The following is a 27,723-nucleotide window of genomic DNA, read 5'->3' on the forward strand; positions in this document are numbered from 1 at the left end:
GTGTGGCCTGGTCATCCCCACACCTCTCCCCACTGGAGGTAAAAATGCACACCTGAAAATACTGGTAGAGTGAGTATGAGAAACTTCGGGTTAGCATGCCGCATTCCATATAGCTATCCTCTGCAGGATTGTGACTGGACGTTGACAGATATTTGAGCACCTAGGAGGGCACCTTGAAGCTCCAAGAAGTGGATTCCATGTGACTGTTTCGACTATGAATGCCTCTTAAAATTAAGTGGGGCCCAGAGGCGCTCCCAAACCACGACACACAATAGTGGAGGATATTGCCAGAATGGAGCAGGGAGGTGCCCCAGTTGAGGAATTGCAGGTAGAAGAACAGCGCTGTCATCTACATTAGATATTAAGAACTTGATACTGGAGAGGAACAAGGCTAAACCGAGAAAAAAGATGGTATGGCCATTACTGTAATACTATTACGCTGGATATGGAGAAATTAAGGAAACTGATGAAGGAGTTAGGTACTAGAGCAGATGGCACAGAGGAGATTCTGGGACCACACACAAGTCAACTTGTGGACCAGGAGAGGTGCTTGAATCAGCAGGAAGATAAACTGGCCGATTTGAAGGACAGATCACGCCAGAACAATGTGTGTATACTGGGGGTTTTGGAGGGCTCTGAGTACGCACCAGTCGAGCAGTTTTTGGAGACCTGACTGCCAAAGGTGCTGCTGGGGCTGAACACTGAAAATGGACTACAAGTGGGAAAAGCACACAGAACACCTGGTGGAAGGCCCAAATCTGGCAGACCGCCTCACATGATTGCTCAAATGCTAAGATACAAGGACAAGATGAGTATACTGGCAGCAGTGCGTCAGCAGGGAAAGGTTAAATTCAAAGGGAATCACATCTACTTCTACCTGGACTATGGAGTTGAGACCCAGAAGAGACGCAGAACATTCATAAAGGTGAAGAGGAAATAAAGGGGAAAAGGCTGGGCCTGCACACTTTTGCCACCAGCATGCCTTAGGACCTGATTCAGAGTTTGGCAGATTGGGTTACTCCATCACAGATGTGATGGATATCCCGTTCGCCGTATTACAATCCCATTATATCCTATGGGATTCGCAATATGGCGGACATTATATTAATCACATTTGTGATGAAGTAACCCATCCGCCAAACTCTAAATTAGGCCCTTAGAATGGATTAACAGGGGAAAATGCATTTTTTTAACAAGATGAAGAAGCCATGCAGTTCCTAGAGAACCTCTAACAGGATGAATGGGAAGTATACTACATGAACGATTGAGAATCGCCAGTTGTAAGATAGGAAAATTTGAGCTATGTAGAAAAATTTGGTACTGATGATGGGAGGGGTAGTCAAAGACAGAAATACTGCTACAGCCGAGGGGGGTACACTACATTTGATTGAGCACTTTACATATGTCTGTCGGGGGAGATGGAACTAGAGTACATTGCTGTTCCTTCTTATGAGAGTATTCAATGGTGGCGCCGTTCCTGGGGTGTCCCTTTCCAGAGAACCTAGGGAACAACAAACTGTAATGGGGAAAGTGATGTTTGTGTTGGGGCGGGGAAGACACTACATGTATCAGTTGTGATAACCAGGTTGGGGTAGGCCACACAGGGGGGATGTTTATGTTCTTAACCCAAGGAAAGGGAGAGCACACAATTGGAGACATACTTATTTGAAAAGTTGACAGTACACGGAAACAGAGGGATATACAACACAGACACACGAGGTAACGATCTTATCCTGGAATGTAAAGGGATCCCAAATCCTGTCAAGCGTCAATGGATATGGTCATACATATGCAAAGAGCAAAAATAGTGATGCTTAAGGAGACGCACCTGCTACTGCAGGAGCATGAAAAGTTGCACGCAAAATAGGGGGACTAGATTGTGGTATGCCAGTTACAGCGTTTGACATGTTGCTCTGGGTGAATGCTAGTGTCCCCCTTTGAATAGCTATTGAGTAAAAAGCGGCGGATATGTTGGAGTGGTGGGGGAGATTGGTGGAGCACTCACAATATTGCTAAACACATACGCTCCCAATGTAGACACACCAGATTTTTTTGAAATGGTTATGAATTTGAAGATACCCTATGCTTCTCATAATGTGGTGTGGATGGGGGTTATAACTGTATTTTAGATAAAGAAATGGACAGCTCCAGGCAGACTACTAGACTTCTGGGCAGGGCCTCTAGGACATTAATAACAGGAATGGACACTCTGAATCTACTGGAGCTGTGGAAGAAACAAAAGGGGATATTCATGTTACTCACACCCACATGGTACATTTTCTAGGACTGATTATTAATACATCTGGAGCAGGTGACCGATTTCGGAGAGATCACATACTTAGGTTGCACGTTATTGGGTCATTCTCCACTGGTGGTGGAGTTAAAGGCACATGCATATGTGGATCCAATCCCGCAGGGGCGGTTTCAGTCCAGGGTACTCGGGGACCAGGCGTACAGGGAAGACATCAGAGGCGCAGTCTGGGAGTTCTTTGCACTCAGTACAGGGTCTGTTGCCTCCGCTGGGATACTTTGGGAAGCGTTTAATGTAACTACAATGGAGAAATGCATAGCCACCACCTAAGGGATCCGTAGGTACTTGACTAACTCAGTGGAAAACCTGGAAAGTCAAATAGGTGATATAGACAGGCAGGCCCCACACACAGAAGCGGTGTGGGAAGATAGATACAGACTACAAAAAGAAATGGAGGAAGTTCGAGACACCCTCGGAAGCATGATTTTAAAACATACATGGAAATTCAACACGAGCAAGGGATGCACCAGGCAGATTGCTTGCATGGCTGGTCAACAGGGAGAAAGTAGAGAATGCAGTAGTTGCAATAAAGGATGCAGAAGGGGTGACAATCACTGCACAGGAGGATATTCTGTGGTGTTTTGTGGAGTTTAAGTCCGGACTATATGCGCAACAAGGCCAAAGAGACACAGTGGGTATAATGGAAATTTTAGATGAAGCGTATCTGCCTCAGATAGAGGATGTAGCGAGAGAAGCATTGAATGCCTCAATAGATTGATCGGATGTTAGATGGGCCATAAAACAAATTAACACAGGGAAAGCATCTGAGACCTATGGTCTATCAATAGAGATTTACCAGGAGTTTGTGGATCTACTATGTACACCGTTCCTAGCTATGTTCAGGAAGGCATTCGAGACTGTGGTAGTACCAGAGTCTCTAAGTGAAGCCTGCATAGTGGAACTACCTAATGCAGGCAGTGGTTCAACTGATTGTGAATCATATTGCGCCTTATCATTGATCAATATAGATGTTAAAATGTTGTGCAAGCTACTGGCCCACCGTCTGGCTAAAGTGGCAGGGGATGTTATACACCCAGACCAGGCAGGATTTGTGGGGGGGTTGCACCACTACCAACAACCATAGGAAAGCATTCCTGGTGATGGAACAGACCGAGAAGGGGGAAGAGACCTGTGCCCTAGAGAGCCTGGACACTCACAAAGCTTTTGACACAATGGACTGGATGTTCATGGACCAAGTGTTACAACAATATAATCTGGGAGTGGAATACCTAAAATGGGTGCACCTTTTGTACACTGATAGAAGAGCAAGGGTAAAAGAGGGTCTTAGATAACTGCCAGGTGGAGAGGTGCCCCCTCTCCCCACTCATATTTGCACTAGTGATCAAAACACTGACGCATCTTATTCGGGCCAGACACAAAACAGGTGGGGTGATGGTGGGAGGCAAGAGGGAAATTATCTTTCTATATGCAGATTACATTTTGTTGACCACCAGGAACTCAGAGACTACCTGGAAAGCAGTTTACCATACAATTGCAGCGGTTGGGACGCACTTGGGGTTTAAACTCAATGCTGATAAGTCAGTAGTGCAACCTATGAGAAATTGTGAGGTGACGAATGATGAGCTACACAATATAAGACTTCATACGACCCCAATCAAATACTTAGGCATACATCTGAGTTCAGATCTAATAGAGGTCCACAAGTCAAATGTGGGATGGCTTCTTGATTCACAGAGAAGAGTGTACATTGGTCGCTGAAATTCCCAAATTTGTGGATGGGACAGATAGCGCTGAGCAAAATGATCATGTTACCCAGAGCATTGTATATATTACAACATATGACTATGTATACAGCAGACACCTGCTTCTGACAAATAGATGAGGTACTCCAATTGCTGGATTTGGGTGAAGGGAGGGCACGTATAAGCTTAGAGGTCCTGAAAGCTGCCCTAGGATGGAGGAGGATTACAGACCCTGCATTTCCATAAATATTATGGTGCATTCCACTTACAACATGTGGTGCCATGGTTTCTGGAGGGGGATACTGACCCGGTGACTACGCTTCTGGCTTGATTAATTAAACCACACAATCTCCTAGCACTACCACTGGTTCATAGGAAGAAGAGGGCAATGCTGCCACTACAGGTCAGGACCATCCTGGAGGTTTGGGGACAAACCTCCCGAAGAGAGGGGGATGATTATATCTATACCCAACAGCTGGTCCCATGGACAAAAAGGGATTAGCCCTAAATCCATGCATAGCGACTATATCACACCACACTGGATAAATAAGATAGACCATTCTAAGGCAGAACACCACCCCAAATACAAGACATCTACAAGAAACTATATACACTTGTGGCTATACCCAATGGTGAGAGGATATTGGATGGATGTGATAAAGTTACAGGAGGACCTGACAAACCTCAAGCTGATGCCAACAATCCAACTTTGCTTAAAGGGTTTTGTGAAAAGGGCTAAACACACAAAACATGCAGAAAAAATACTGGAATTGGGATTAGCAGTGGTAAAGAAATGCATAGATGTACAATGGATGACTGGCTGATCGTCCACATGCAAACAATGGCTATGGCAATCTGAGAAATGGATATTCGCAGAATGCAGGGCAAGACACATACTAGTCCACACGGGTGCAGGACAAAAAGGCTGAATGGTATGGGATAGAAACAGAAGTATGCCTACAGCAAGAAATGGATGGGAATGAAGCGATATGAAATTATAAGACGGCAGAAGGATGATCAGATATACATATGTCAGAAACGGGATGAGGTTGACATGTAACTAAATGCTGAAATTCTGCCTGTATTGTTCTTGAAATTCTAAATATCTTGCTACTAAAGTGGCCAGGATGTGTCCAGTTGGAAAAATGTTTTTCTTTCTTCTGACTATACAACTGTAAACTCATTAAAATAAATATTAAAAAACAGCAGGCTGATAAATTGCAATTACAGGACACATCAGGATCATATTAAAGAAATCTCTATTCTCATCCAGGCATGGGAAACACACAAGTGATAGATGCCTGTGGGCCTGCCAAAGCCTTAGTGGTGTCAAGTTGGTAAGATGCTAATATTTCAGTTGATTGACCGAAAGATGTGAGGACATGGCAAGTGCTAGTCAGGCCATTCTAGGGTCCCTAAATTTGTCCTCATCCAGGAAACTCACCTGGCCCCCGCCAGGAAACCCACCTTTCCCTCAATGGGACAAAAAGATCTGGGGAGTTATTAACCAGGTTTTTGTAAATACAGGATATGCCATTGTGACCTAACAGACCCATGAGAAGTTTGACTTTCATCAGATTAGACTTGGGGGTCCCAGCCAAGGAGGTACATTAAAGCAATAAGGTGTACTGGAGTTGCAGAAATCTATAGCATTGGGAGTTATGAACCTTAAATTCCACCTTCTGCTCCTGAAACAATTTCATATGAGACTCTAGCCAACTGTACCCTAGTCTTGAGATACCGCTAAATTCTCCTTTGCTAATTCCCTCCAAACATGTCATATGCTTGACTCATTTACCCTACTAGAGAAGGGTCTCCAGGGGTATCCTAAGGTCTCACTCATTCCACCACAATGTCAACTGCAGGCCAGAAGCACCACTCTGGAAAGCTCCAGGATGGAACGAGGGATGGGAGCCCTGTACAACGTTCCCAATATACTGTCACAGCCCATGCGCAACCCTTCAGATTGTAATGGCAGATCCTGCCACCCCAAAGAACCAGTCATTTAACACCAGATTCAGCAACATTCAGTAATACAGCCGCAAGTCTGTCACACTCGAACCCCTATCAAAAGTTGACGCACACATTTATCAAAAATGATGCAAAGCATTTGATTCACCCATAAGAACGCATGTAATCTTGCCTGTATTTCTCCGAACCAGTTCCGCGGGACCAGCTGTGGGAAATTCTGAAGAACGAAGAGGAACTTTGGCAGGATCATCATTTTAAAAAATGCCATTCTCCCTGGGATATTGAGCGACAGTGCAGCCCATCTTTTGAGATCTTATTTCATTGTAGCTAGGAGGGACATGAGACTGAGGCTCCGTATGAGGCTTGGAAACAGATAGATATGAGTTCCTAAATACTGAAAGCTAACTCTGCAGATTGGAATTAGGGTATGTCAGTCTACTGCTTTCCTATCCCCAGTAAGGGGAACCAAAAGAGACATAGACCAGTTTATCTGGAGGCCTGCCCATAGTAGATCTGGCATATAGAGAAGCTCAGGCCCCAGAAAGAGGAACAGCAATGCACTATTTGCATACAGGAAAATGTGATCGTCCATGCCTTTCCCCACCGTGAAAGCTCACAACCTGAACATCACATCAGACTCATGTAGCAAGAGATTCCATAGTTAGGGTGAACATGATAGGTAACAGGGGAAACCCCTGTCTGTGCCCCTCTTGATCTGTAAAGAACAGGAGAGGATACCATTTACTCATATCAGTGCCCAAGGCTGGGTGTAGAGTACCTGAACATAAGACAGAAAACAAGGCCCAAATCCTAGCTTTTGGAGCACCCACATGAGGAAATACAAGTCCAGGAGTCAAATGCTTTTTCAAAGTCGGTAAGCAAGAGTGTAAAGGGGCCTGCAAGATGAAGTTGGTCCACTAGTGCGGCACTCAGCAGCAGTAGTGCGTTTTGTCTGAATTGCAGACTTTTGTACTTTGCACACTTTAATTTGGTTTTATGCTGGTCGATCTTAAATTGTTTTTTCGCGCACTGTTAGACATGCTGAGACATCATTCTCATTGGTTGAGGGGCTTCGTCAATCAGGCGGAGTCAGTCAGAGCTCTGGGCCCTTATCTTGATGGTGGCAGCACAGATGCACCGCACTCAACAGCAGTAGCGTGTTTTCCCTGCATTGCACACTAATTAATTCTGTTTTTATAATGGTCACTTTTAAATTGTTTTTTCACGCGCTGAGACATCGTTCTCACTCGTTGAGGGGATCGGCCAATCAGTGAAGCTGAAGGCGAAGTCACTCAGAGCCCGGGCTCTTGTCTTGATGGTGGCAGCATGGACACGCAGCACTCAGCAGCAGTAGTACGTTTTGTCTGAATTGCACACTTTTGTACTTTGCACAGTTTCATTTGGTTTTTACGCTTGTTGATTTTAAATTGTTATTTCGATCGCTGTTAAACGCGCTGAGACATCGTTCTCATTGGTTGAGGGGCTCAGCCTATCAGGGCCTGTGAAGGTAGAGTTATTCAGTGCTCCCGGCCCTAATCTTGAAGGTGGCAACGCAGACGCGCTACACTCAGCGGTAGTACGTTTTGCAGAATTGCACACTTTTGTACTTTGGACAGTTTAATTCGTTTTTTATGCTGGCCAGTTTAAAACTTTTTGCGCACTGTTAGTCAAGCTAAGACATCGTTCTCTTTGGATAAGAGGTTCAGCCAATCAGGACCAGTGAAGTCAGTCAGAGCTCCGGGTCCTTATCTTGATGGTGACGGTGCAGACCCGCAGAGGATGCACACTGCGTGCACCGCCGGCACACCAAAGACAATTCGCAGCCAGCCAGGCCATGGGCCATCCACTATGCCCATACTCCTCCAATGATCTTGGAGATCTAGAAGCTAACATTTTGCATTTGAAGGAATCTGTGATACAAAAATTGGATGATATAGGCAGTGATTTAAATGGACCTGTACTGTCCGGTACGGAGTACCGGCACTTTTTTATTTTGAGAGGGAGAGTACCTGCTCTTCTCAAGATAAACGTAATACTAATAATTGGAGAGTACAAGCACTTCTCAGAAACAAGCAGGTACTCTGTTACAGAGTACCTGCACTTCTGCTATTCCATTTCAGGCACTGGATATAGGTATCTTAAATTGCAATCAGCCATTCCCCTTACCACTGGAAAGCCCGGTGATACAGGATACCATGGTGGAAACTGACCTGGTCCCAGCAGCAAAAGCTACTAACAGAAACTTAAACATTGTTTAACTTAACACAGGTTCCCTCGAGTCAGAATCCCCCAATAGACTGTTCCTAATAGAAACTTGGTTAACTGAGGATTCCAAGTCTGCAATTTTAGCAGCTCTCCCAGAGAAATTTTATATTTTGAAAGTGAATAGACCTCATGGAGAAAAGGTGGGAGAATCGCAGCGATTATTAAACATCAGTAAAAATGTACTAAACTCAGCTCACTACCTGTTTCATCGGCAGAAAACATGGTAATTGCGTTAGATTCGCCCACCTCCCCCCCTACAGATCCCCAAGCCACACACTGCAATTTCCGTCATCACTGACTGACTCGGTGTCGGCACTGGCTATTGACTATGCAAAAATCTTACTTCTTGGTGATTTTAACCAATGGACAAATTACCCTAATGGTGGCCTCTTTTCCTTCAACCTGAGTGAGCAGCTGACTAGCCTGAATTTTGTTTACCAGATGATCACAGCCACTCAATTGAAGGGCCACATTTTAGATCAAATCTGGTCACTGAATCTCTCCATCTCCTTTCTCCATGTCATTCCCTATTGTTGGTCAGATCACAATTTCATTAAATTTAGGATTGCTGTTCTTCCGTTTAGAAGACCACCCACATGCCCTGGCACTTTGATCAGGAATTGGAAACATGTTGATCTCATTGCCTTATGTAACTCTCTGGCACAGTCACTCCCTACTCAAAGTGAGTGCCTCGAGGAGTTTGAGGGGCAATGACGACCTGGCTCAGAGAAGCTAGTAAAAAACATGCCCCTCTGAGCACAATAAACTTGATTCACTGACATGAGGCATCTAAATGGTTCTCCGATTACCTTAAACAAGCCAAACTTGCCCTACGCCAATCTGAGAGTAGATGGTGCAGAGCATATTATACAGAAGAAAAGGACAAATTTCTCTTACAATTAAAGTCCTATAAGAAACTATTCAGGAAAGCCAAATCCACCTACTTTGCAAATAAAATCAGAAATGCTGAAAATAATTCCAAAGTAATTTTTGGAACACTCTCAGAATTATCTAACCCGGACTGCTTAACTGCCTCAGTGGCCACCACACAAGCCTTGTGTGATGAACTAAATTACTTTTTTATCGAAAAGATTAGGTTAATCAAAGACAGTATTCCTTCTAGCTCCTCTTTCAGCCCCACCACCTTAGAAGATAGGAATCCCTCCCACTTTAATGTAGTTCCTCTAATTACTAGAGATACTTTGTTGAAGTTGTTAACAAAGGTCAAATCTGGCTCCCCTAACGATATTTGCCCACCATCGATCCAAAAAGCAATTTTTTCAGAGTTCCTTGATTTGGCGTTGGACATGCTTAACTGATCTTTGAGCCTGGGTGTGGTACCCTATACTTTCAAAGAAACAGTTGTCTGTCCCCTTCTAAAAAAAGCTGGGGATGCCCCCTCTAGTCTAAAGAACTACCACCCAATTTCCCTTCTCTCCTATTTAGCCAAGATTCTTGAAGCCCTCTCTCTACTCCTTTTTAGACCCCCATCAGGTGGGCTTCCACCCCTTTCATCCAACTGAATCCGTAATTCTCTCTGTAACAGATGATATGAGACAGGAGGTGGATAAAGGTTGAGCCCAGGGGTTGGTCCTTTTGGATTTAGAGGCGGCCTTCGACACAGTAGATCAAAACATTATTTTCAACTGTGTCGAGGCTGCTGGATTGCAGGGTTGTGCTCTGGACTGGATAAAGCCCTTCTTCTCTGACCGAACACAATTGTTTTGTCTCCCCCCTTTTTGTTCCTCCAAGATTCATCTGAGCTGTGGAGTACCTCAGGGTTCCTCCTTATTCCCCATTTTATTAAATCTCTAGATCCGCCCATTGGTAAACTCCCTACAAAGGCTAAAAGTAAAAATATGCAACTATGCTGATGACATGCAGCTAGCGCTCAAACAAGAGGATAATCTAGCTTTGATAGCATTCTTCCAGAACACCATGATTTAATCCAGGATTGGCTGATCTGCCATCAACTCAAACTGAACTCAGACAAAACCGAGGTAGCAATGGCCAAAAACTCACTGCAGTGTTGGAGCCCTTCCTTTTGGTCACAGGAGCTATGCACACCCCCTAGCCCCATAAAAGTGGTTCAGAGCCTTGGCGTACTTGGTGATGAAGACCTGTAAATGAATCCCTAGAGTGCAGCAGTGACTTCCTCCTGCTTCTTCCAGCTCCACAAGAAACAATTCTGGACATTTTTCTCTATTGAGGCCATTATTCAGATTTTGTTTGCACTTGTAATGTCTCACATTGATTATGCCAATGCTTGGTACCTAGGTCTCCCTAAAGGTCTGACTCAAAGACTGCTGCTTATTCAAAATCAAGCAGCTAGACTTGTCTATCAACAACCAAGACATTGCCACAAAAACTGCACTGGCTTCCAGTTGCACAAAGATCTCTGTTAAAAATGGGCTGCACTATATTTAAAATCTGCCAGAACAAAAGCCCCAGCTTTGTATCCTCCAAAATATGGAATTATATTTTCCAGGCGTAATCTCAGATCAACATACCTCAATCTTCTATAAGTTTCCAAATACAATAGAAAAAGGCTGGGGGTATCAGGTTTGCTGTAGTAGACCCGAGTGCTTGGAATTTTCTCCCAGACAACATAAGTGCAACCACTGTTTATGAGTAATTCAGAAACCTTTCAGTGAATGAGTACTTTAGAAGTTCATTATAACAACAAATAACAAATACTTTTCGGATACAATGCACAGTGCTGCAATGGGGAAAAAACACACTGATCAAACTATGAACCTAATAGCAATGACCTTTAAATGGCCTCATTGTACATAGCTAATGAGGGTGGTAAGAGGATCTTTAAAAATCTCAGAGAGTATTCAAGGAGAAACCCACTGGGTCCAGGAGTCTTACCAGAGTTCATATCTTTCAAGGCATTTTCCAGCTCTGCAAGTGAGAGAGATGATCCAACTCTGATTGGTCAACAAAGTGAGTATTTGTTAGGGGCAGATCAGCTATAAGGGGCACAGTTGATTCCCTCTGTGGTCTCTCCTGCTTCGTGTACACGGATTGGTAATAGTCAGCAAAGGAGGCTGCAATTGCGGGAGCTTCAATAGCACTGTTCCCACAAGTCAGTGACCCCTGGGATTACCCTAGACACAGAGTGTTGGGTAGCTAACCAATATAACAGTTTTGCCTTATTTGTCTCCTCACCTTTACACCCTCCTGGTGATGGCAATATAGCACTGTTGTGCTTCACCAAGACATAGCTGCTTCAAGGATGCCTGTGTTTCCTAGTCGATGTCCTATCTGGTAGTCCACTCCATTGCCAGCTTCCCTTTTAAGTACCATAATTTGGGTCTCAAAGGAGATTATTTGCCATTGCTTCTTTTTTCAATAAGTGTTTCAGATAGGTCTTTGTGATCCCCCAGATACAAGTCTCCCCAGTCACCCAGAAGGTGCCAAGTAAGTTTACTGAACCATTTCCAAGTTCTAATTAAGCCTCAGTTTCTGCTTTCAGATGTGTGTTCACTCCTGATCAACCAGCCAACATGCATTCAGTCGCCATATGGGACCGCAGCCCTTCTGGCAGGCCCCATGGTGAATCGTGATCTGAGCCCCCTCTTGGAAAGATGTGAACATCCATCACACATAGGAGATCAGTGGCAAGGAGGAAGAAGTGGTCAATTTGGATTTAGTTTTGTGAGTGGCAGATGTATGAGTGTAGTCCCTGGATGACTGATTCCTGATATGCCAAGAATCACATAGCCCCATACTCATCGCCCAGTAGACAAAACAGTAGCCCTATCTCTGTTGGCAACTCTGGGACCCAAGGCTCCAGCAAGGGACACATTGCAGGGTTGAATTCTCCCCCTACGATCGTTAACCCATGTCGATGCCAAATCACCAGGGATTTAACGGTTCTCAACATAGTTTTGGCCAACTGTGGTGAAATATATACACTGACTATGTTATAGGACTGACTCTCCAGCACCTCTTCAAACGTCACATTGCATCACCATGTGTGGGATGTAGCCTGTGAGATCACTATAGGAAACTTTTTGTGGAGGATAATCACTATGTCCCTAGAGCCTCTGAACTACCCCGCTTGGTATACCCTGTCATTATCCGTGTCTGGCCAGAAACAGGTATTTATTGCCCAATAGGTGGGTTTTTGTATCATCAGGACTGCTGGAGCATGGCGCCTCACAAATTCAAGAACAGCTCCTCTTTTAATGCAATTGAGCACACCATTGACATCCCATATCCTAAACTTAAATGCATACATGGCCTAACGTGCTGAATGGCGGGGAACAAATAACCCTTCAGAATGGGGAACTAACAGACAGCCAACAGTGATCATGTAACCAACCCGGTCAAGCGGTTGCAGTTTGTGTTATGGAGAAAAGGCACTGTGAAAACAATGGCCACTGAGGGCCCAACTCAAACCACCCCTGCCCACCCAAGCCTCCCCCACACATCCACCCAAGGAGGCATATATACCATGAACTATTGTTACCAACTCAACTAAATTGAGAACAGACAAAGCTACGAACAGAAATCAGCTTTAAAGAATAAAGTGTTTCTGGTAATTTAATGAAATGGGAACTAAACAGTCTTTAGAGACTACTGGCACACCTTCCGCCCCTCATGAAAGAAACAGCTCAGAGACTGTCACCCAATACTCAAATAGGGAACTTCTTCATTCTGTCCCGGGACTCAGGGAGCCCATGCCATCAACCACTAGCATCTGGCTCATCATCTTTAGAGAAATCGGAACCCCAACACAATTATTTTGGAGGTTCTGCAGCACCCCCGGACCCCCATTTCCACTACCTATGGACAGACAGAAACAGAGAGACAGGAAGGGATAGAGACAGAAAAAAAGTAGCACAGATTTGAACACTGTTATTGGGATTGTTTTTTGGTTGCCATCCTAGCCCTGGGCACCAGCTAGGCATATTGCGCAATGTGGATAAAGGGCCTGATGAATGAAATTTTCATTCACAAAAAGTGGGTGCAAACTGTGCATCTATTTTTTTTAAGGAATTTAGCAAACTGACCTATGTACTAATAGGTAAGTTCGTCAAATTCCGAGTCGTGGTGGGTCACAATCTGACCCTCCTTGTCAATATTTATAAGGTAGGTCATAAATTGTGGCTTACTACAATTAGATGCCATCAGAGGGATGGTGACCTTCTGGAGTCAGCAGACCACTATGGCTGTGATCACATTTTAAATAAAGTTAACTTATGTTTTTTATATGTAGCCCATTTCTATAAGGAAAATGAGCTGCATTCAAAAAGAAGGTTTTTTGTGCCACTGCTTAGTCCCCAACAAACCTTTTGCAAACGGGTTAACATCTTCTTTGATGTGTCCCTACAATTTCAATGCAAAACACTGACACATACCTTCACGAATCGCTGTTTGGAAGAGAAGGTCCAAACACACTTCTTCCAAATAGCAATTTATTATAAGATTCTAAATCCATTTTTGCGATTTCATAACGTGATGACAGATTAAAAAAAAAAAGGGTTTAGTACTTAGTACATCAAAAAACATTTTGCTGTAGCAAATCCTGTGGCTCTCCGAATCACAGACTTTTCGACTGCAAAATGACTTCGTACATAGTACACAAAGAGTGGTACAAACTAGCACCACTTCCAAATTGTCAATGTTGTAGTTGAGATGTTTTCAGACCTGCCATTTCCTGTTTTTTATTTATTTATAGACAATAAATGAATACAGTTAAGTTGTATCTGGACATTGAGCACATTTTGCACGCATCTGGCCTTCGATAAACATATTACAATACATTTAACACATCTCAGTTAATCCATAGAACCTGTGTCAGGAAGCTGCTCACATATTCCAACAGTTATTGGAAACCAAATCCCTCTGCAGTCAACATAATTATCTCCACATATGACTGAAAGCCTAAGACGGCCTTGTTATTTTTATGAAACTGTGTATAATAAAAGTATCCGATTGATAAAATGTTATTAAACTTGACAGCCCTTAAGTGATCCAAGAAGTAAATATTAAAATGAAGTTTCTACAACACCGTATTGTCAAGGGAGGCCCAAGGCAGTGGTACGGATTACGCTGTGATTTAATGTTCCTCCTACGGGGCAAGGTTTGTTGCCATAATGGAGAGCAAAAGCTCGGCATATTCGCCTTTAAATAATTAAACTTGTGGTTTAAGAGATTGATCGAGGAAGTGGTAGTGGCCTGTTCAAGTCCGAAAGATAGAAATGAATGCAGCGTGTCCTCGGGGCTGTGGAGGGTCAGGTGAGCGCATGCGCGTCCCCGGAGAGTGGTACATATGGCTGCGAGCGCATTGTGCGCTTCCTTTGTAATGTAAATAGACATACGCTGCCTGAGGGAAGGCAATTGCTGAAGAGATGGGACTTCCGCCGAGCGCAGATTTTATTAGTGCATCTCATAAAAACAGAGATAAATTAAAAATGCTGGGTTTGCTCGATAATTAGATATTCTGCGGGGATTGTAACCACTTAGGCATTGAGAACGGAGCAGGGTATTAGCATAAGTATGCAATTGTTAGAATGAGGAAACTTGCTTTCAGACGGCAGGGTGTATTATGCGTGTTTGAGCAGGTGGAATTCCAGTACACTAACAGCACAACTCCGGCAGTACCAATGAAATTGCACCTTCTGCCAGTTGCGAGAAAACAGGAGCTATAGTTTGTTTCATTATGGGTTTTAAACACGTACATTCAATTTATGGGCAGATACATTCAATACTTGGCCTCTGTGTCGACAATTGTATCAGTAAGAACAAGTTAACACTTTTTGTAAAAAAAAAAAAAATGTTATTGCATTTTGTAAATAGGGCGAGATGCTATGATCTGCAACATCGAAGGAGGATGACATGCTGTTTCGGTTTACGTGATACATACTGTGCAGAGTTCGGCTGGAAAAGAACAAGTCAACTAAAGAAAAGCAAAAACATCAGTTAAATGCGGATATCATAAGTGTATGGGTGTGCTTTTTTATCTACTGCTCGGAGGCGTTCACACAGTTAAAGTACTCCACCCTATGGCTCGTTTGGAAAGAATAGGAGGTGGGCGTGGCTTATCATGATCCACTCACACGAGGGGGTGGCTCATTCCTCCTGTATTAAACACTTGGCAGGTGTGTTTTTCGTTCCTCCCCTGCGCCTCAGTACAAGCGTCGCACAGTGTGAATCTGTGTTCCGGTAGCCTTTCTAGCTCCAGCAAGAGTGGGTCCCACTCAGTCAACATCTTGTATCCTCCCACCTAATATATCAATGTCCTCAGTACCTTACATTCGCCATGCACCCATCTCCTCCTTTATGTTATCCATACCTTTCTTTCCAGGGAAGTGGCAGATTTCTGGCAAGTCGCTATACAGCCCTTTGCTAGCAAAATTTGCGAATTTATACACGTTTTGCTTTTTATGGCCTGATCATGCAGACCAACAGATATCATAGGGATACCCCAGTGTGTGCAGTTAACAGCTTTGTCAGTCAGTGCTGTGGACCAGGGGGACCACCTGGTATGGAGGCAAAGCTGGGCAGGACTGTAAAACATTCAGTACAAAGGGTCAAAATTCAGGACAAAATTCAGGACAAAGAGTCCAAATTCAGGACAAAAGTCAATTGTACCGACACATCCAAGGAGAGGCCACACGAGACTATGATATCAGTGTATTTATTTACTATTATCTACATAGCACTATTTATTCACTATTGTCTTTATGTGATTGCCTCTAGGAATGCCACATTCAAGTGGCACATCATGTCCTTGTTGAATAGTAAATTATTGTACTTGAGCACGGTGTCAAGGCATCCACTCTATCCAAACGTACCCAAGCAACAACAACATTTTAATTATGTTCCTAAAATTTTAAAATCTCAGGCATGCAGTTTGGGAAACATTGCTAAATGGGACATTGACTTGGCCAAATCTCTGCATGATGCGGATAAGGCCCTCAATGGAAAAATTAAAATCTAAATATTAATTACTAACATGAAATAGTATTGCTAGGAAATCTGCCATTGCTTCCACGTTTTAAAAGCATGCTCTGAACTTTATATAACCTGTGCATCTTAAGTTGTCAATTTGCTAAGATGGCATTTTTTCTTACCAAACGTTTCTTTCATAACCTCTTTTTGACTTGCAAGATGCTATAAACTTGTCTTAAAACAGTACAACCACTATGAACTATATCCTTTTCCATCTACTAAACTGCTTTGGTGTGCACTGACGTGTATTTAGAAATAACAAATTGCTTGCATGGACAAAATTTAACACTATGTGAATAATGGGAATTGAGTTGCGTTATACTTATGTATATAAAATTTGTTCTTGCAGAAGCAAGGAATGCATGTGAAAGCAAGCATGAGGATCCAATCAGTGCTGTTTGTCAAGAGAAGTATTATTTAACACTTCAACATTACAAGAAATGTATACAATTGTTAATACGTGTAACAATCAAAGTAATTACAAAAAATGTCTGAGGGAAAGAGCAAGACCTACTCCTACTTAGAGCTTCTACTTTGGGCTTCTACTTCTACTGCTGCTGTTGGAGTCGAGAGCTACAGATGAGCAGAGAGCATTACATCGCAACTGAGCGATAGAATGACTGAGACCGCGTCATAGAGTGATTGACCCCAATAACAAATGAGAGCAGGCTTAAGCGTTCTACACCCCATGAGAGCCACCTGGCTTCAGAGTTGTTGGGTACAAACAGAGCTATTAATTCCGCTACAGACTAGTGGGCAGATGTATCAAACGAATTTGCACTCGCAAATGGTGCGAATTGCAGAAATCGGCCGTTTGCAAATGCAAAAACGTGGTCTGCAATGCATGAAAGGCAGTCGCAGGCCAAAAACAAGGAATCACAAATTTGCGATTTTTAGCGAAGCAACATAGTTTTGCGTGTCGCTTTTGCATCTCGCAATTCGCGACATGAAATACCGAATCGCTATTAGCATATCGCAAATTGCAAGTCCGAATAGCGACTGGCAAATACAGATTTAGTATTTCCTGTCGCAAATTGCGAGATGCAAAATGCGACACGCAAAACCATGTCGCTATTCGATGCATCAAAAATTCGCAAATTGAAAATTTTCGCAGAATGGCCTTTTGCACATGCAAATTACCACGGATTGAAACCAGGTGGTAACCTGGTGCAACCTATATAAAGAGGCCCAGAATGCCTCAGACTCTTTTCCACAATGGCTGCACTCTACGTCATGGCGAGGAGAATGAGGATCTTGGCAGGTTTGAGGAGAGGGAGGAGGAGACAGGAGCGCATTTTCAGAGTGCGCATTACCCTTTTTGACCAGACTGAGGAGGACATTTTTGAGAAGTACAGGTTGAGCTCAGCCATGATACTTGACCTGATAGCTGAGCTACAACCCATACTGCAGCGCACAACACACAGGACTAATAGCATACCCACCCATGTGCAGGTATTATGCTCTCTGCACCTACTTGCCTCAGGGAGCTCTCAAGGGGTCATAGCAGCAGCTGGAGGGGTATCACAGAGTGCCCTCTCCAGATTTTTCAATGCATTTCTAAACGCCATGCTGAGCAGGATACACCAGTACATCAGATTCCCCAACACTCCACAGGAAATACAGCAGACAAAAATAGATTTCTACCAGATAGCACAGTTCCCCCACGTCCTAGGTACCATAGATGGGACACATGTTACAATCTGTCCACCATCGGCCACAGAGTATGTGTACCACAACGTAAATACCAACATTCAATGAATATGCAGGTGATATGCAATGCCTCCTATATCATAACTGATCTCGTGGCCAGGTACCCAGGGAGCACACATGATTGCACATCTTTCGCCACATCGGAATTCACACAAGACTGCTAGCGGGGGAATTTGGTGAAGGATATCTACTAGGTATTTTCCCTCTGTACACTGGTGCATTGATGGCAGTTTGATGTCAGATGGCTCAGCTACTCATCATACCCTCTGTTCCTTCCAGGAGACAGTGCCTACGCAGTGCGCACCTACATGATGACGCCCTACCTAAATCCTGCAATACCAGCAGAGCGGAGATACAATTCAGCACACAGGGCAACCCGCAATGTGATGGAGCGTACCTTTGGCCTGCTGAAGAGTCGCTTCCGGTGCATCCACAAAAGTGGAGGGGCACTACAGTACAGCCGGACATGACCTGTAGAATAGTGGCCACATGTGCGATCTTGCACAATATAGCTACCACCAGGGGCATACCTGTGGAAATATCGGAGCCCGACTCAGATGAGGATGATGATCCCATACTACCCCTACAGCCAGCAGACACGACCAGTGCAGCAGAGGGTAGGCAAAGGCGTGCTGACATCACGCACAACCATTTTAGATGTAAGTTATGACAACTGACCTCACTGACATGTATTCTGGTAGTTAGCACCTTTATTACCTTGACTTGAGGTAACATACGTGTCACTAGGACAAAGCAATACACATGAGTCATACATGAGCCATTTACAGTGTTCCACCATTGTCATCATAGTTTACTGTAATTCTACATGTGAAGTTAGTCCCCTGTGGCCATCAATGTCACTTTTTACGACCACGCATTCCACCTGAGTGCGCAGTGGCCTCACCGGCACCTCTTGTATCAGGCTCAGAGGCAGTACTGTGCCTTGCACTGCGACACCTAGGTCCCATCATGGGCACTGCAAGGCTGCTGTGGCTAGATGACTCTTCAGTATCCCCAACTCCCAGTTCACTGGGTGTAGCACTGCGTGTTGCCAGCATAGAATCCAGAACGTTGGTAATTTGGACCAATCCCTGGGCAACATCCCGACTGCTATGTGCTGCCTCCACTTGAGCGGCCACAGCACGCTGTGATATCAGGGCAGTAGACGTAGCTAGGCGATTTACTGATCTACAAAAGCCACTGAACATTCCCATGAATCGCCTTTCATGCCTGCGGTGGCTAACTCGCTCATTCCTGATCTCAGTACGGAGTTCCTTTATGGCATTGGTCAGTTCCCTGGTGTTCTCCGCAGCTGTTTGCTGTTTCTCATGCAGCTTGCAGATGTTAGTATTCATACACTACACTCCAACTGCTTGTGCAGCCCCCCCCCCATATTGGCATTGTGTGCCTGCATCTGCCTGTGCATTGTCCTCATGTTTTTGTTTTGCAGGCGCTGCACTTTGAGCATTGATGCTTCCATGCCACCAAAGAATGATGGGCCCTCACCTACATCTGTGTGCTGTGTGCCTGCATCGTGAAGCCTCCTGCGGGGAGTTGAGTGACGCTGGGGCAGGGACTGCTGCCTTCCGGTGGAACTGGCTTCTGGGGATGGAGTGTGGCCTTCATCCTGCATGTCATCGGAGTCCAGGCTCAAATCGGGGAGAGGTAACACCCTTGCCCTGCGTCTGATTGGCGTGATACACAATGACTCACTGGTGTTGGAGTCGGACAGAGGCTGTGTTTCTGCATCCCCCACAATGGCACATTCTGCTGCTGCTGGGCCTGGGCCATCTGCAACGACAATGTGCAGCACGTCATTTATGTATGTATCACCAAATGTGGCACAATGTTAATAAATGTACACTTACATCGTATCATTATGTACTGGGTGTTGTGTTCTTCTAGGTGTCGCTCTAATTAATTGCATTCTATGTGCTAATTTCAGCTCTGGGTTGTGGACTACCACTCCCATAAGGCATTGTTGTCCTGCATCTAAGATGTGGAATGGAGTACTTATCACAATGGTTTGCGATTCGGTATTTGGACCGCGCAATTTGCATTAGCGATTTTTAAGAAATCGCTATTTCCGAATCGCAAATTTGTTACATTGTATTTTGGGACTCAGAAATAGCGATATCTTAAAAATCGCTATTTGCGATTCGCTAAGGGTTTTTTTCATACATCTGGCCCTAGATGAAGACACTGCACTGAGACTGAGAGAGTTGACAAATTGTTTTATAGTAGGATGGTAACTGTAAGCACATTAGACAGATAAACATGGGAAACAGTGTTGGTGTACTAGCTTGAATACTTTTTAACCTTTTTGTGAAGTTTTCCCAGACTATGAGACAGTACTATTACAACTTTCATGCATTCTGCAAGACAGAGATGATCAGAGTAGGGACAGACTAGGGCATACTTCGTGCGTGTTGCTGGAACCTTTTGATTAATAAAAATATATATTCTTAGCAAATAATTCAAACTACTAAAACTCTTTATTGACTCAAAGAAAATTGACTTGCTAAACAAATTGTATTTTAAATGATTGTTCACAGCATACTAAATGCCTAACCGACACTCTCAGACAAAGATCCATGTTTAGGGCCCAGATAAAGAGTAATTGGTAGCAGGGAAAAGAGTAATCTTTTATTCAAACTGTGATGGTGTATAGTAATGCGTAGTGTACCCAGCAGTTAATTTGGTAGCAGAGGGATGGCTGAGTAGTAGGAGAATAAAATAAGCTGCAAAAACTAAGAAGACGTTAGAAGTTAGAAGAACAGTAGAAATAAGAATACCTAATGCTTGGAGCCTGATTGAGGTGGATGGACGGAGTGTGGTTGATGGGGCGATCACAATTGGCAGTTGCAAAACTGAAGAAGACTCTCAACAGATGTGAGTATTAATAGGGTTGGTACATCAATATATAATGGAGATTTGGATGTTTTCCTTCTTTCTGAATCTATAACGTTGTATTACATGAGTAAAAGTTATCCGACTAAAAAGTAGTCTAAGATCCCAGGATAGATAGTAGATAATTAAGAGAATTGTCTGCTAAGGTGAAGTGTAAATCGTGGGACGTCGTCGATTACACAAGAATAGCGAATAAATATTTTGTGTGATTGTGCTAAGGGAAATTTGTGATCAGAGAACCTGATGACCAAATGCAACTCATTGCTAATCGGGTGATTTCTTGCAGGTTGAGAACTCACTTGGATGAATAGTGCATTTAAAAATGTTGATACATTTTTACAAAGGGCCCTATCCTGATAAGTTTAAGAAAATATCTTTTAATTTCTTTAGAAGTAGACAAAGATGTATTAAACTCTGCGTTTTAGGTGTTTTCTGTTGAGAAGGAGATAATTGTAAAGGGAGGCGCTGCTGCAGAGAGTAGGCTGTGACGAAATAAAGTACTGCGCTGTTACTGGTGAGGGTTCGCAGTATGATTGGTTGATGTTCGTCAGAGAGACACTTTGTTTCTGATCATTGTAATTGACTCAAGTTTTTGATTATGATAAAGATTTTAAAGGCAATTAGAAGATTGATGAGAGGGGATGTGGCAATACCAATTAGAGAGGGAGAGGAAATTCCTCCGGAAGGAACAACAGAATACCACATGATGATTGGGACCGAGGATTACATACATGTCTTTGGCTTCCAGAATGGAATAGAATTACTGAAAAGGAGGGTGGTTTTAGTTTTATGTGATAGGGAACATTTAATTTGGCAGTGATCAGACAATGGAGAGGCATGTTGTGTGATTTAGAACCACCTGGTAGGCCCACACAGTTTGAAGCACTATATGAATGGGAGAGAATGGCTTTAAGACATGAAAGAGAGAGATAAGTGAGGAGAACTAAGAGAGCAATGAATTATGCAGATGCAATTTGGGATCAAAGAGCACAAATGTGGAGGAAAGGTATAGCTGAAGGGACAATGTTACATCCCTTGTGTATGAATGAAGAACAGATAAAGCCAAAGGACAGTGAAATATCAACTAGAAAGAAGTTTAAGGGGGAAGACGAGGTACAGGAAGAATAGAAACCAAATACTGACAAGGATGCAGGCGACGATACTTTAGAGGAAAAGTTATCTATGCATCTACCACCTTATGTAGAACCTCCTGTTGTAAATGCTGAAAGTAATTTTACAAATGCCACCAATAAAGCTTCCATTTTAATGACATCCCTCATGTCACAAAAGTCATGCGAACATGACAGTTATGTTTTATGATAATTAAAGTATTAAAAGCTAAAAGTAGAGGCTGCACTGACACGTAACTTAAATGTGCACTTGCTTATATTTCAGAGTTCAATTTAGGTGGTATTTGAATTAAGTTGAATATTCACAGGATTAATGTGGTATAAAATGTCATGTAGATTCTAGACTAACAGAATATATTGAAATGATATTAAGTGATTATTGATTTAAAAATGTGTGCAAAATATAGAAAAAAATAGTATTTTGACATATCTATTGACATGTATTAACCAACACTGTTTTTATTTAAGGTTGAATGTATGCATTTTATTAATTTATTAATAATGTTGAATCTATACATTTCGTATATAATATGCATTTACTAAAATGAATTAATTGAATGTAATGTCATCATTTTGTGTTAGCATAAGTGAGGCCTGCAGAATTTGCATTTTGCAGTCACGTAAAAGTGTTGAATTATAAATTTTTCATTTTTCATAACATGAAGTCTTTTTCCAGATTTCGTTCCCATGAAAAGCAAACCTTCTTGCAATAGACCCCATTGTTTAAAATTGGAAAGATGTATTCATTTGGCCTTGAAATTGTGACAGTGCAGGAACATGATTGGGTCGTATACATTTGTTTCAAACCTGCTTGGATTCACACGGAAGAAGATGTTTTCATTTTGAACCTGGGAAAGAATGTAAAAGTTACAGTTCAGAAATCATGTGTTAAATTGTCATTAGACAATGCCCTTCTAACGTAACGTGAACTGATCCCCCTGATTAATCAAATTATTCCTTTCATAATACAATTTAATTTGGACTCTGGTCAGATGCAACAGAGTCAGATTTGAGAGAAAGCAGATGAGAAGCAATTGAGAATGGAGATGCTGATAGGTGAGACTCTCAGGAGAGAGTTGATGCCTTTTCGATTTGCACCTTTGCTGAAGAAGAATCATTGTAAGCAGTACCCCTGGAGAGTAACTCCTCTCCATCCTTGTCCTATGACATGTCCCATTGAGAGTTAGTATTCCCTAAGCCCTTTAGGTGACTCTTTGAGTTCCCAACATGCTGACGATTTTCTCCTTTTTTCCCCAGTAGTTAGAATTTATTGACTTTTTATTTTCCAAATTCTTTTGTCCTCTTTTTGATTAGTTTTGTTGACATGTGTACATCCCCACACATGATAGCCCATGATTTGGTCATGATAAAATTGTCCAATACCCTGAAATTCTATTTGAGTATCTGTTAAAATTTGAACCGATGTATGCCCAAACCGAGCAATGACAACTGCCTTTGTTATAATTGATTTTATTACTGTTTAGTAAATTTTGGTTATTGAATGTTTAGTTTTGTTCATGTTAGTAAGATTAAAATTTTTCCGTCACCTTGGGAAACCCTTGGTGATAATGTACATTTAAAACTTTGTGTTGAGAATCATCTACATGACTTTAATCCTGAGTTTGTAATAAAAACCCTAAGTTTATTTTGACTGGAGTTTTTTGTGTGGCCAAATGGGTCATACTGTTTAATTTTATTTGTCTAATAGATCGATTTATTTGATGGTTCTACTGCATTGTATTGCTGGGTCAGAAGGTCCATTGACCTCAGTGAGCATTTGATTCCTGTAAAGGATGAAAAATGCTATGGCACCATTCCTCCCATAGATCCTGTAGTCTCACAGCTTACTAGCCAGATGCAGACACTGATGCCTGTAAATGTACCACTTGTAGTGACACAATCAATTCCCATCTCAAGTAATAATTGCTCAAATAATTTCTGCACAGTCTGTTGTCACATAATCTTTGATGAAGCAAGCAATTATTAAAACTCATACTCAAATTGGAACTTCCCAATTGATACCTCCAGCTGAACTACCAGTTGGTCAGGTCATAGTAACCCAGACAACTGGATTGGTTGCACAACAGACAGGACCTACAAAGGTTATATCAGCTGTAGAAATTCGGCAAGCCCCTGGGGACACTCCAGTAAATAGGCTTGTTCATACTTCACAGAACTCACAAATTGTTGTTTGGACACCACCGCAAAATGTTATGGCTTTGGGAGAGGGAACTCGGTTTGTCTATATGACACAACCTGCCCAGTCGGAAGGACAAGCAAGGGAAGGATGGGTCCCAGAATGGATCAAGAAGTCATCAAAAAAATGAGAAGACAGAAGAAGTCGAAAAGAAGAGTGCTGGCACTAGTGAAGCCATTGGAGAAACTAGTCCAGAACCCAAAGGTGGAAGACCAATAAATGTGCCACAACTAAAAGTAGAATTAGAAGAAAACTTAAGGGAATGCTTAAATCATCAACACGTTGAGCAATACCAGGAAAAGGAGTTGATCTATTTATGTAAAGAAATTACCAGAAACACAGTTCACTGAATTGGCAAATAAATATGATATAGACATTTCAAATAGTGTGCCCCTAAAAAAAGGTTTCAGGGTGCAGTTAGATGACAAGCCAATTGAAAACATGCACAAGCCAGGGTTGCGAATACATCTTACTGAATTGATGAAATGTGTACACAAATGGAGTGAGATGGAGGAGTACAGAAATAAGTGGGCACAAAAGCAAGAAAAGAAAAGGATGCTAGCTGAGGAAGCTGAGGAGAATGAGAAAAGGAAAGAGCAATCCGAAGAGAAAGAAGCCACTGCAGCACATCCCTTGAGGAAAACACTGTGCGGATCATATATACATGTACCAAGAAGCAGAGGGGATATTTATTTGTTTACTAACAACTTCCCCAAATTAAGAGACAGTCTGATGCAGTGGTATGGTAAGGTTGAAAGATCTGTGAAGCTGTCGAAGGTATTGTGGGTTGATTTAGATACTTTCTTCAACATTGTGATACAAAGTGATTTATGGGCTGAATGTAAGGCAGCAGTTCATTGGCAAACCTCAGAGCCAGAAAAAAGGAAGTTGATACAAGTGCAGCATCTCGTGCAGTGATGACTAAATACAATGAAGTAATCACATTCCTGAAGAGAAGAAGTCCTCCTAACGATTTGAATTATTTAAAATTAAATAGAAATGCAGAAAGAATTTAAAGAGACAGCACATGAGTTTTACGAACCCCTGATGAATGCTTTTTAGCAGAATACAAGGCAGTCACTCTTAGATCCAGGAGACATGGATGTCTTCATTACGACTTTTGTGCTTGGATTGAGACTTGCGATTTGTCAGCACATACAATAGAATGTGATTTGTTGGCAGACAATGGGGGTCATTCTGACCCTGGCGGCCGGTGGCCGCCAGGGCCACCGACCACAGGAGCACCGCCAACAGGCTGGCGGTGCTCCCACGAGCATTCTGACCGTGGCGGTTCAGCCGCGGTCAGAAGCGGAAAGTCGGCGGTCTCCCGCCGACTTTCCGCTGCTCGGGGGAATCCTCCATGGCGGCGGGGCGCGCTCCGCCGCCATGGGGATTCTGACACCTCCTACCGCCATCCTGTTCATGGCGGGAAACCCGCCATGAACAGGATGGCGGTAGGGGGTGCCGCGGGGCCACTGGGGGCCCCTGCAGTGCCCATGCCAATGGCATGGGCACTGCAGGGGCCCCCGTAAGAGGGCCCCGCAAAGTATTTCAGTGTCTGCTTTGCAGACACTGAAATACGCGACGGGTGCAACTGCACCCGTCGCACCCCTGCAACTACGCCGGCTCAATTCTGAGCCGGCGTCCTCGTTGCAGGGGCATTTCCTCTGGGCCGGCGGGCGCTCTTTTGGAGAGCGCCCGCCGGCCCAGAGGAAATGTCTGAATGGCCGCCGCGGTCTTCTGACCGCGGTGCGGTCAGTTGGCGGCGGTACATTGGCGGACGGCCTCCGCCGTCCGCCAAGGTCATAATCAGGGCCAAAGTCTTTATATGAGATTTTGAAGTATGCACAATAGTGTAGTGATGAGCACCAAATGAAACAGCTAAAGATTAAAGAGAAATTCATGTTAGCTCAGACCAAGTTTGCCCAATGGGGTTCTCAGAACCCTGTGGGTGCTGACAATGCAACAGCCATTTAGGGTATAAGAGGAGTGATGTTGAGTGAAATGCAGACAGGAGATCAGACTTTACCACGAAGAGTGGATCCTATTGGTTCAAGTACAGGTATTGATGTTGCGACATTGAAGAAAACTACTGCTTGTCACGTGTTCAATAAGGTGGGGCATTGGAAACGGGAATGTAGATTTAACCCTGATAAGAATCAAGGTAATCAGATGAAGATTATGAATCAGGTTCAAGTGTCAAATGTTTCAGTGAGACAGATACAAGTCCCTATACAGATCCAGAATCAAATTGTACCCATGCCACCACCATCCGTAATGTCAGCCTGTTGTGGATGGAGCCTGATTTAATCAAAATCAATTACCTAGGATGACTCAAAATGAGACACAAAATCCTGAGTTGATACAACAGTTCCTAATATTTGATTTAAGTGAGACATTGAACTTTGGCATGTCGTAATGACGGTAGGGGAGGTAGATTGCTTGCTTGGTGCAATTTTAGCGGTAGACCAGGGTTGACCATATTTAGATGGAAATGTGAATGTCCACTCAGTTGTGTTTTTAATAGACACAGGGGCTACCTGTTCCATTGTGAGAACAGTGGAAGTGCCAGACCTACCCCTCTTAAGAATGGTAATACAAGTAGTGGGTGTTTTGAATAAGATAGTTACCAATCCAATTGCAGACGAAGCTCCTGTAAGGATAGGATCTTTCGAAGACAAGCATCAATTTGTAGTTTGCGATTCAAATCCCATGAACCTATTAAGAAGAGATTTGCTATACAAGTTAAATTGCACCTGTACTCCGGACGGAGTTGTATTTCAAATACATGATGATCAAGATGTAGAATTTAGACCAGGCTTGAGAGAAATTGCAGAATTTTTCCCTATGTTGGTGTTAAACCATTTACCTAAAGAATTAATTGAAAAGGTCAAAACAGAAGTGTGGGATAAACCAGGAATGGATATTGGACTAATTAAAGGAGTTGAACGAGTATGAGTAAATGTTTAACCCGGTGTGATTTTCCCAAGAATACCTGCCTATCCAATGACACCAGAAACAATAGCAAAAATTGCACCTCTGATAAGTGAAATGCTAAAAAAAGTAATATTAAAATAATTGATTGTGAGGCAATGCAACTCACCAATCCTGGGATTACGTAAACCAAATTGCAAATACAGAATAGTGCAGGGTTTGAGGAATATCAATGAAATCGTAATCCTATGTTGTCCCGTGGTTCCGAATCCTGCCACCATATTTTACCAGATTTCGTGCACAGCCGAAAGGTTCACTGTAGTTCACCTCTGCCATGAATGAATTTTTCTCCATACCCTTAGATGAAGCCAGACAGTTCTTAATTTCCTTCAAGTTCTAAGAGAAGGTAATAACATGGGGTTGTGCCTACAAGGGTATAAGGGGAGCCCATTACTTTTTAATCAGATCTTAAAGAAAAATCCTGAACCTTTGAAGTTGCCAGAAGATTACGTTTCGATCCAGTACATTGATGATCTACTGATTGCAACAAGTACTGAAGAAAGTTGTCAGATAGATTCCATAGCATTGCTTAATCACCTAGCTGAGAATGGACACAATGTGCCA

The sequence above is a fragment of the Pleurodeles waltl genome, chromosome 5 (genome assembly GCF_031143425.1).
Source record: "Pleurodeles waltl isolate 20211129_DDA chromosome 5, aPleWal1.hap1.20221129, whole genome shotgun sequence".
Classification (NCBI taxonomy): domain Eukaryota; kingdom Metazoa; phylum Chordata; class Amphibia; order Caudata; family Salamandridae; genus Pleurodeles; species Pleurodeles waltl.